Below are 11,885 nucleotides of genomic sequence, written 5' to 3'. Positions count from 1 at the left end.
TGTGGTAATAATAATAATTGGAGTAATAATAATTGGAGTAATAAAAATTGGAGTACTAAAAATTGGAAACACGACACCAAATCGTGGGACATAAGTATTTTATGGAATATTTATCTGTTATACAGTATCTAAAACTAACGTTTTAAATCCGAAACGGGGTAGCATACGTATATTATGGAATATTTATTTGTTATACAGTATCTAAAACGTTTCAATCCGAACCGGGGTAGCATGGCACGTAGATCTAATGAAGGTGTTCTCTCCATTCCAGCTTTCTTCCAGAGAAATACCACGGCGAATTTGCGCCCGCTCAGCAAAGCGTTCCTCTTGCGGGACGTATTTCAATGTCTTAATGAACAGTCTATTGCAATCGATGCATTTATTATTATTTGTATCCAGTATTTTATATCCTGTATTTGATAACTGTTTTGTGTAAAATGTGCGATGGTGATAGACTGTTAAGCACACTTTACTCTTATTACCTATTCGTACTTAAAAGTGTGCTTATTGTGGGTCATTTATGTTGAAATATCATGATGATTTAGTTTATTTTCTATTACTATGCGAAAATACCAACATAGTAAAAGACGAATTTTCTGTGAAATGTTCTAAAAGACATTTGACTGTGAAATGGAAGCCCTCCAAGATGAGGCAGAATTCAGTAACTCGTATAAGAATCTCTTTCAGGTTGAGAGACAAATAAAATATGTTTTTTTTTTCAAAACAGTCGTATGCACAAAAATAGGTCCAAAACTTCAAGAGTTATAGGATAAATGCTCCTACAGTGGTTCTAGTACCAATAGTGGATGTAGTGAAACTAGCTCTACGACAAAATAAATACAATGAAGATATTTGTTCTTCTATGAAAAGTTCTTTGATCTTCTGCGGAGTGTTTAAAAGATAAACCTTCTCTTTCCGTAATAAATTAATATTCCAAAATTTATATTCAAAATTAATATTTTTCGAACAGGTTGTACAAATATGCTGGATTTCTTTAGAATTTATCAGGTGTGCCATGGTTTGGTTAAGGCTATAAATCACTGCAAAATACATTGGTTTGTGAGAGATCATTGAGGCCAATACATTGGTCTATGAGTATTTCGGCCATTCTGTTTTAAATTTGCTTCAAAAATAAGTCGCAGTCAAAATATATTCAGTCATTTCCAAGTACTACCACCACTATAGGAACACGATACCACAACTATACGAACCATACCACCATTAGAGGAGCAACCAACTCGGAAGAAATATACGCTTTTTTCGTGTATTTTTAATGGTTTACGGTGAAAATAGATGTTTTCCAAAAGAAAAGTCATGTTTCGACCATAATTGTAACAAATATGTAAAATATTGTGTTCTTAACACTCATTAATTATATTACTAAGTGCACCACTGTTGGTACCGTTATCCTAAATATGCAAAGGTGATCAATTTTTTTTTCAAATTTTCGGTCGGTTTCTTTTTCGCAACATTGGACTTTGACCCCATGAATCTAAGAACTGGCTTGACGCGGGGGTTCAATAGTTTGGCTAGTTCTTAGTTTAATCTTGTAGTTTCAAGCAAAAAATGGTTGGTAAACGGTATAAATACGTTAGATAGATTTCTGACCTCCATCCCGATAAATGACCATTGTGCAGTGAGGCAGCAAATGAGAAAGTCGCCTCGGGCAAGGGTTGTGTTGGTTGGTTGGTGAGTGGGGTAAATAGTTTTCCACTCTACACCACCCTCCCTCCCACCCCCTCCCCCATCAGCACCGACATGCTAACCAACAATTCGTCTTAGAATTGTTACGAGCAACCCATCCTTACGTTATTGCGCCCCCGCCACCGTCGTCGATCGCCCTCCCCCGTGCCATCCTTAACCACTCTCCGGTGGACCAATTGTCACCCGCCTAATCCTTAACCTTCCCCCCATTTTCTTCTGGTACTGCGAGCAGAAAAGATCTTGAAATAATTTGAATTGAGGATAATTTAATTATCTATTTTCAAGCTCGGGCGCATTTTGTATCATCCGGAAACCGCCCCCCACCCCCGCCACGATGATGGACTCTTGAGCTCGAGTAAGTCGGCACGTTCGCAAACAAACTCGCTCGCAGGGCACAGAAAAACACGCGGAGAGAGAGGCAAAAGAGGCAACACAAAGCCAGCGTAATAACCAAAGCGAAAGCTCACCCGTTGAAGAAAACGCTGAGCCACTTCTTCGCACAAAACCTTCGGGCAAGAAAATCCCAAGGATCGTGGGCGTGTGTGTGTGTATGGTTGTATCGGTGGGTTTGTTCCTTTCGCCTGGCTGCCTGCGTGATCCATTTCGGAGCTCCTCTTTCCTCACCGATCAAGCCCTGAACATACATTGAACCGACTTTTAAACCGAACCGAAATCGTACCGAAGGGCAACCGGAGGGCCGGGTGGGGGGATAGTTTTCCAAAGGATGTGTAAAACGTAAGTCGGGCGTCGATCTCCTCCGAGGAGGAGGGTAAAAGTAAGACAGCGAGCGAGTAAGAAGCGAGTTAGGTACAAATTACACAAAACTTATCCACGGCGGTTTGGTACGAGCGGGCCGGAGCAGTGAAACATAAATCTTTTGGGGCGTTATCTCTTGCGCTGCGCCAGCAACCCTGCCAACTACCACTAGCGAGGTTGCGAGTTTCCCCCCCGCCCCCGAAGCCGGAGGATTTTTGGCCGAGGGAAAAAGGCGCCCGGTACGGATCACGGGTTTTCCGACCCCGGCCAACCACCGATTCCCGAGTGCCGCGTAATCCGACGCCGTAGGCAAATCGTGTGCCTACCCTCCGATGTCCCTTCTCCCTCCCTTACCCCCTTGCTTGGCTGGACGGCTGGAAGGCGGTTCAGGCGGTTTTGTGCGAAGTGGTATTCGCACGACGAGAGGCGCCGGGAGGTGGCGGCGCGGGAGTGGCGTCTTTAAGATAGCGCAGCCGGCAAGCACCCGGCGGCGGCCGTGTCCATTTTAGTGCTCCGTGCGCGTCTCCGTATCTTTCGGCCGAATTTGAAATGAAAACGGGGAAAAATGGAATCCACCCTCGGGCGGCCATTTGTACGTTCCGCATTTGCCGTGGCCGAGCCGGAAACGAACCAGGATTCCCTCGCCCGCGCTGCTGCCAAACATCGGACATCGTGATTTTCCGCTTGGAGCTGGAAAGAGAAAGAGAGTTAGAGAGAGAAAACATTAGAGAGAAGGAAAAGAGTGGACAGTTGATCGATAAATGATGTACATTTTAAGGTCTGTTTCTCGAAGGACGAACTCCTTTCCCTTGCGCGTGTACGCCTTGCCTTCCGGCCCTTTTGTGTAGGAAAAATGAAAATGGTGCTTTGTCCCAGGATCGCCAAGCAATGATGCTGATGCCTTTCGATCCCTCGTCCAAGACCGGTCGGTCCGGCGTACCGTCTCCCGCTTCAAACCCGGAACACCACACGGCAAAGGGGTTGGAGGAGTGTGTGTGGGGGTGCCGCGAATTTTCCACCATCCTGAACGTTGAACTTCCGGTCGAGGAACAAACCGGTACCGGGCGCCACGCTCGAACGCCGGCGAGGATCGCGCACCGCCGTGTTTTCCACTCCGCCGGGGCTGGCAGGAATGGGAAAACTCTTTAATTAGGTGAAATTTTCCTACCCATTTTCCCCGCCATCGGGAGGGGCGGGAGCTGGGGGTGCGTTTTTTGCCAAAGGGTTGATAATCGAGTCTCATCCCGCCCAAGAGAACTATCTTCGTAACCGTCGTCGTCGTCGTCGTCGTCATCGTCGAAATCGTCCGGAAATGTTGCGTATCCTGAAGCGAAGCGTGTCTGGCGTTGGAAGCAAGAACCCTCCTACCACCACCGCGCCCCCCCCCCCCCCCCCCCCCCCCCTTCAGCCACTTCCGGTCCATGGCGGACGATTTTCCAACGCATTTGCTACCATCGATTCATTCAACACATGAATGGGTTGTAAACTATTAAGAAAACTGAAAAATAACAGTCAAAACACGCATCATCGCCGCCGAAAAACTCCCCGCACGCCTGTACTCCCATTTTCCCTTCCCTTCTTTTCCGACCCCGCGCCACTCCTACACCCCCCCTTGCGGAGATATGACGCTGGTACTTCGGTTGTCATGTGCAGCCTTGCGGCAGGGGGAGGTTTTCCGTGGTAGAGTTTTCCCGCGCCAGCAGAAGTAGGGAAAATGAACACACACACACACACGTACGGGGAAAATGCTTCCCTTTCCCTTCCTCTACACACACTTGCCGGAAGAAGAGCATACACCGGGCCGGGGTGAACCTTAATCTTAAGAGTTAGGAATATCTCCCACCGGCGCCAGAACGCGATGAAGCAGTGATGTCAAACTCAGTTGAACGCATTTCCTCCCAAAATAGGTTTGCGGGCCAAAACATAACGTGGGTTGGATCTATGAAAATAGGTTCTTATCACCGTGCTTTTCACTTAACAGTCAAACATGATTTACACTCTAAAATGTTTGGTGAATTTTTATCTCAAGTTTTAATTATCACACCGACTTTTACTTATCTTAAATCTCCACCAAGCTGGTTGAAGTGCATTCGAGGGAAAACTTTTTAGTTTTTCCTTTTGGTCATTATTTACAAACAGTGGTAAAAAGGAAACACTTTCCTCAGCGCACTAAAACACATTTATTAACGCGCACCGTACCGCGTCACCCAAAGCTTCCCAAAGAATTAGTTTTTAATATTACTATAATTCTTATGTTGAATTTTCATTTACTTATGAGACAAAAACTTTTTAGAACTAATGATAGCTGGCCATAAAAAATTATAGCTCTGATAGCCATATCATTCTTGATAGTCAGCTGTCATTAGTTCTAAAAAATTTTGCTTAGCCTTAGAAAACCTCGGGTTGTTATATAAATTTATATCAAGCAATTTAACACGTTGACTGCCATGTCACCCAAAAGTGAGTGACAGCAAAACTCAGTTCTAAAAAGTTTCTGACCCATAAACAAATGTAAGTGCAACATAAAAATTATAGTAATATTTTATATCAATTCTTTGGGAAGCTAAGTTTTTGTTTAGCCTTCAAATCGTTGGTTTTGTGAATGTTATAAACACATTTTATTAAAAAAGATTGTTGTGTAACATGTGCTAAAAACGCTTGGCATTCAACGTGTTGGAATGTGGATGGAAAATGGAATATGACGAATATAGTAATATTAAAAATAAATTCTTTAGGAAGCTAAGTTTTGGTTTCGGCTTCGAAAATCGTCGGTTTAATAAATGTTATATACAAATTTTATCATAAAAGATTGTACTAAGAAAGTGTGCTAAAAACGCTTGGCAGTCAACGTGTTAATAAAAAAAAGAGTGTACTAAAAAAGTGTACTAAAAACGCTTGGCAATCAACGTGTTTACTTGACGGTGGCTCAGTCCTCCTGCTCGTACGAAATTCACAGTTTGTTCACATCCAACATTCTTGCGGGCCGCACGTTTGACATCTCTGCGATAAAGGGATGGGGGAGAGGGGGGGGGGGGGATACATTTCCTTTTGCCGCTCCGTGTGGAGCATGCCGGTCGGCAAAAGAACATTCCCAGCAGCGCTCCGTTTCCGGGTCCGAGACGCAACCGGCGCAAGACAATTCGGTTCGGGCTCAACAATTGCGAGGCTTATTTCGGGGCCAGACTGTGCCACACATAATTAGGCCGCCGGTGCACGTACGTGCGTTGTCGTACGAGATTTTTACAACCAAACCCACCCCCCCGGGGGGGGTGGAAAAACTACCCCTTCGCTCGTTCGGCAGCGATGGCTGACTGTTGTGTTCTACCGCCGAATTATCAACATCCAACCACCACCGACACCTCAGCGGCGCAGCGCCTTTCGAGCTGGAAGCTGGCTGTACCGTGACGATCCTAACAACCCTACGCCTGCTACCCTTCCCTTTCCCCCATCCTCTACAGCACCAAGAGATTTTCAAGGATAAAGAACCGGCAAGACGAAGAATACGAAGGCTAGAAACTAGCGACGGAAGGGGGGCTGGCGGACGATTTTGTAATATATGTGTCTATATCCTGGCGGGCGTAAGTGTATGCTAAACTCTTCACACCACCAGCCCCCTCCCCACCACATCCCGCACACGTCCTTGGCCTCGGTCACTGGGGCGTCTTTCCACCGTCGAGCTCCTTCGAGCCACTTTGCACGCGAGCAATCGTTCGAATGGCATACCCTGCATTCCGTCCCCTCCCCACACCCATCGGGCCTCTTAATCCTCCACCCGAGACACACGTCCTCCACCTACGCCGGGGACTACCTGCACCCGTTTACATTTATAATTAGGTTTCTTGACATTAAAGACAAGATGCTTTCGCCGACTTTCGCACGTAATGGGCGTCGTTTTCCGCCCCTCACCCCCCCCTCCTTCCCCTCCTGGACGCCTGTGTGTGTACGATTGGGCGACGCGTCACACACGCGTGTCGGTGTTATTCACACGCGAGGGAAAAACTATCGGGATTTCCACAAGGCCACCAACGACCTGGGCGGCGGTTGGAAAATCTCGCCGTACTTTTCGTACACCAGACAGTTGCAGTGCGAACCGCGGTTGGGCAGGGAGGCACGGGGGTGTTTCGTCACTTTCCTTTGGCGTGGAGAGCGCGAATTAATGAATTGAATTATCGCACACAAATGTAATTGTGAGCGGCTTGGAACGGAGGAATTAAATCGAATTTCAAGCACCGTTTTTGTTGCGCTCAATACAACTTCTGCTCTGTTTTTCTGCTGATGGCTGACGGTGGGTTTCATCCCTGACTCCTGGTTCTTGCATTACATTGAAGGTTGTATGCAATTATAGTTACGCCGAACGATGCAACAGTAGTGTGTCTGAAAGAGTGCAGATTATTTTAGAGATTAATAAAGCCAATATTTATCAAAATAATCTAAGCCTTTTCGATCGAACTTCCCTAAAGTCACGTACGGGAATGCAAAAGGGAATATGAACTAATGTCCGCCCAAATAGAGCTCAACTTGCAGCCTCTCAACCTCAATTACTCAATCAAAGAATATATCCGGACGGACACGGAACCGTTGGCTCGGCCTCCTCCTAGCTCCCCGTAGCTTGATCCCTGGTGACCGAATGAGCGATTAGGGGGTTCGATCACTTGAAGCCAATCAAACACTCCATCAATCATATCTCCCGCACGGTGTTCCGCCTGCTCGAAGGTGCATGCAGCGATGTTATTCGTCATCGGCAGCGTAATTGTAATTAGTTTTTGATTATTCCACTCGGTGGTGTGCGTGTGTGTGTGTGTGTCTGTGTGCTTTGACTAAGCACTACCAACACCGTGGTGGAAATGGCAGGCTAATTGATTAGTACAGCGCAGGAAGGAAGGACTCTCTTCCGGGGGGTTTTTCCATCATTCTTTTCACACGGAATCAATTCTTTCTCACTCTCTCTCTTTGCCTCTTTATTTTCCGTGCATCGGCCAGCGTTTTCCCCGCACCGAAAACCGATCAGCTGTAATTGAGGTGCGGGTTTAATAATTAATTATGTTGCACCCACACCACCCGCTTTCCTTCCCTTTTTTTTTTTATTCCAACCGTCCTTCCGGCGTCCATCGACGGCGCCGAGAAGTATCGAGATTGAAGCCATCCGGACCGGAGACGGTTTGGAAATTTTACATCAAGCCTCCATCAATCCTCGCCGCATGCCCGTCGCCTGTCACGCGCCCCCTCTCCCCTCCCGGCCGCACTGCATAGGAATTAATGGCAACACCCGAAAATTCATGGTGAATAATTAAAGTAATCACTCCATTAATGGGACCGACAGAAGCTGTGGTTCGACAGTGGAAGGTGGGGAGGGGGGGGGGGGGGGGGGGAGAAACGGAAAACGGGGGCTGGCCAGGAATTTTGCAGACATATTTTCCCGGCAAACAAAACGACCAAAAGGAGAGAGATGAGGAGAGAGAGAGCTGGGGCTACTGATGAAGTCAGCCAGGAAGTTGCATTTTTGCACGCTGTTTATGACTTTTCATCCAGCGATTCGGGGGGGGGGGGGGGGGGTTATAAGCAGAAAAAAAAACAAAATCCGGTCCGAAACATGGCCGGTTAAAAATCGCCAAGACATCCCATTCAATCGCAATCACGACCGGAAGTTGGCCCCGGCTCGGGGTGGGGATCGAACGAATGGAAAAATAAAATCCGAAACATGTTTGTACCCCCCAGTGGAATCCTAAACCGAAAATCAAGAAAAAGGAGAAGATGAAGCAAACACGTAAAAAAGGGCAGCTGGAGGAAAATGAAAACTACAGCTCAGGAGGAATTTAACACACACAAACACACAACGGGGAAAAAACGTCTGCTACAGTCGAGATAGCGGGCAGAAATGATAATTAATTACAACCGTTCGACCCCTTTTTTGCCAGCCCCACACCCCGTCCGAGCCACCCGTTCCGAAGGGCAGGAAAAGTGGACTACGGAGTGTATTATTTTTGATTTTTTTCGCTGACTTCGCCTCGGATTTTTCTTTAGTGCAGCATCGGATGGTGTCTGTGATCGAAGGATAATTTTTCCCCGTACCTTAACTGAAGCGGCAAAAAAATATGCATTCCCGAGGCGTGAAGTGAGCTGCAGGATATACACGCGACGCGGGACGACACAATTCGTTCCTGGGTGTCTTTCGCAGGTCTGTTCGATCGAAACTTTTTCCACGGGAACAATGGGATGGGGAGGAAAAAGGGATGAACCTTTGCGTCCGTCCGAGTAATCAATAATATTTCGAGAACCCGGCCTTGAGGTTCCAACACCGCCTTGATTGTTGCAAAAAAAAAAAAAACGGCACCATTTGTTTCCAATTCACACGGCGAGGCATTTCGTTTTTCCACCCGATCACCCGAGCCCCTGTTCGTGGGGGGGGGGGGGGGGGGGCATCTGGCTCTGGTCTAGTGATTAAAGCAGGCAAGAGAGCGGAAAGGAAACAAATCACGACACAGCATATTAATGGCGGCAAAAACATCGGGTGCCGCTGTTCACTTGCACAGATTTGCATCGACGACAGGGAAACAGGGTATCCAATAGTTTCCACCAGTTCGCAGTCACTGGCGCCTGGCGACATGAAAACACGGGACGCTTTCTTTTCGAATACTTTTCCCGGCTTTTTGTTTTTGATTTTAAATTCATTTCAGTCTCATTGCCATTTTTCTTTTCGTTTTGCTCCCACACTCCCAGCGCTCCCCGGCAGCGTTTTTAATTACAGTAAAGGCACACAGCACGCGGATACGCGGCTTTTGTTTCGCCGGCGAATAAAAGAAAGGAGCCGCGAAAAATTAAGTACCCCTTCCACGCGAGCGTTCCGATGAGCGCGGGAAGAAATAATCAATGATTGCGCCGATGGGAGGCAAAGAAAGTGTGTGTGTGTGTGTGTGTGTGTATGGGGGTTGGAGGGGGGTAGCAGAAAGGAAAGGAGTTTTTGGCGAAGTTGTAGAAACCGACGGAACGGGTGCCGCCGGGTGTATGTTTGATTTATTTTTCATTTTGTGATTTGAGAAATAATGAAAATTGCTCCGTTTTTCGCGGCCCAACACCCACCTCCCCCCCTCCGGAGGACGTATACCATTTCTTCACACACACACACACACACATAAAACCCCCCAGTGCTCCGTGGACTCCCCATTTTGCGTCCGGAGGGAAAACTCACTTCGCACTAAATTAACTTGGCCTAGAAAGTGTGGAAAAGAAAGGGGTTGAGAGTGAGACGGAAACGAAAAATGGGTAGCACGAGCAAGCGAGGTGGAAAAAAGGCACCACCAGCCTTAGGGGGAACACTGGCGAGGGAATATATATATAAAAAAAAAAAACAAAAAACGCAAACGCGTTATGCACTGGTGAAGGGGCGAGTTTAAAAAATAATCTTTCAAACAAGCTTCAAAACTGGCTAGACGGTGAAGGGGTTAACCAAGGGTTGTGGGCAGAGACAACAAGGGCAGGAGCGTGGGGAAGGAGAGAAAGTGTTCTGCCGGCACACCAGGAGGTATGGGGCAGTGTTTTATTACTGGAGTAAGTAAACTTTTGGAGGGTAACTGTGACAAACCGAAAGTAAATGCTTTCGTTTCTGAACCGATTTCAACGCTAAAAGTAGATTATAAACGATTTAACTCGCAAAGGAAATCGAAGGATTTATTCGAATCCCATAACATGCTATCCTGTCCTATTATTTAAACATCTACCTGAAATTTCACAGTTGTCAGTGACAATGTATCAATAACAAGAGGAAATAATAATGTTCCTTCAGACCGTTCAAGGTTTTGATGAAGTTAAAATCAGTTTGAATCTTGCCCATTCAATGCTCCAAATTGTTTACAAACAAATGATTTCACTCACATCTAAGTGGTAAAACCAATGCAGGGCCTGAAGCTCGACATTTTACGGACGCCAAACCAAGCAAACCTTCTGGGGTACTGATAAGGTCTAATAAGATCTTGCATCTCAAAGCAATAGGTTTAATTTGGACATGATGTTATGTTTACTTGTCACTTTGTAGTTGTAAAGCAGCTGGAGAGAGTGGTTAGGTTAGGTTGTCAAATAACTCAAATTAAAAGGACTGAAAAGTGACGAACTACGATGGAATACCCAAGTCTCCCGGACGAGGTATCAAGAGCAGAGTTGCAATCTTTGGTGTAGAGCGCAGGACATGCATATTCTTAAACGAGCACTTGGCAAAGGAGGACTTCGGAATCTATGTAAACAGGTTTTATTCCGTTGTTATGGTAGGAGGTTCATGCAACTCTTGAGATATGAGGCAAAAAGCAACCCAACGAACCAATATTATCGTTTGCTCAAGCCTATCCCTAGCGTGAGATACTCACACGAAAAATGTTACAAAACGAAAGAGAAAACTTTAGTAGCGCATGGTGTCCCACCAAACCCACCGAAAAACAGCACATGTAACGAAGTAGGCACCACTTTCGCCATTGATTAGGACCTCTTCAGTTCCCGAACCATAAGTCAAGCACACTTCTGGAAGTACTGCAGCCGACCGAGGAATATGAACGTACCCCTATCGCCGCAATCGCACCGCAATTCCGTCGCCCAGCTCTTCCGGCGTTGGCCAAAAAACAAAACCCACTCGAACGGCGCCTTCCTCCGCCATCGAAATGCCGTCGCACACTGACCGAGCGTGGTTTTTTGCCGCGTGGCACAACCCGGGCTCCGGTTTCGGCGGCGATTCGGATGAGGCGGATCCCTCCGTGGCACGGTGTTCGACGTGCATTCCAGCACACGCAAGGTGGCAGATTCGAGCACCTTCCCCTACGTAAAGAAGAGGCGTAAATACGCCTGCGCATCGCGCGTGCCGGAGGACTTCATCGGGAGAACACGAGTACAAGGCTGCAGTAGCCTGCGGTGCTGAGGGCTACAAAACCGCCCCCTGCTGATACCGAAGCACTTGGAGCCAAGTATGGAGGTGCCCCTGGTAAGGTTTCAGCGGTGCATCAATGATCCATCGATTCCTGCCTGGAGTGGAGTTTCACCCTACTTTGTCGATGACCTGTTGTTGGCCTGTGCTGGGACTGGGAGTTTCTGGCAAGGTCCTCGTGTAATTCTGGACCAAACTTGTGCCAAGGTAGGGTCATCAGAGGCCCTAACCACCCACAAACCTACCACCCGCGGTACAGGATGCACACGACAGGTTAGAAGCCATCAGCTCACAGGGACGAACTCCATCCCTTCCCCAGCCCACGGAGCCCGGACCTGCTCCATCGTCCTGCAGCTGCTGCTGGGTGCACCGAGCCCTTGGCCCGATAAGACCTGATAGACCAATCGCCCAGCTCGGCCCGGCCGATGCAGCCAGTCAGGACCTCCCCAAAATACTTGCAACCGGGGGCCCAGCCCCTAGTATCCGCCCTTTCGCGGGGCGCGCGAACTCGGAGGGGAAGATC

Source organism: Anopheles ziemanni, chromosome X, assembly GCF_943734765.1.
Source record: "Anopheles ziemanni chromosome X, idAnoZiCoDA_A2_x.2, whole genome shotgun sequence".
NCBI lineage: Eukaryota > Metazoa > Arthropoda > Insecta > Diptera > Culicidae > Anopheles > Anopheles ziemanni.
Note: the sequence above shows the minus strand (reverse complement) of the source record.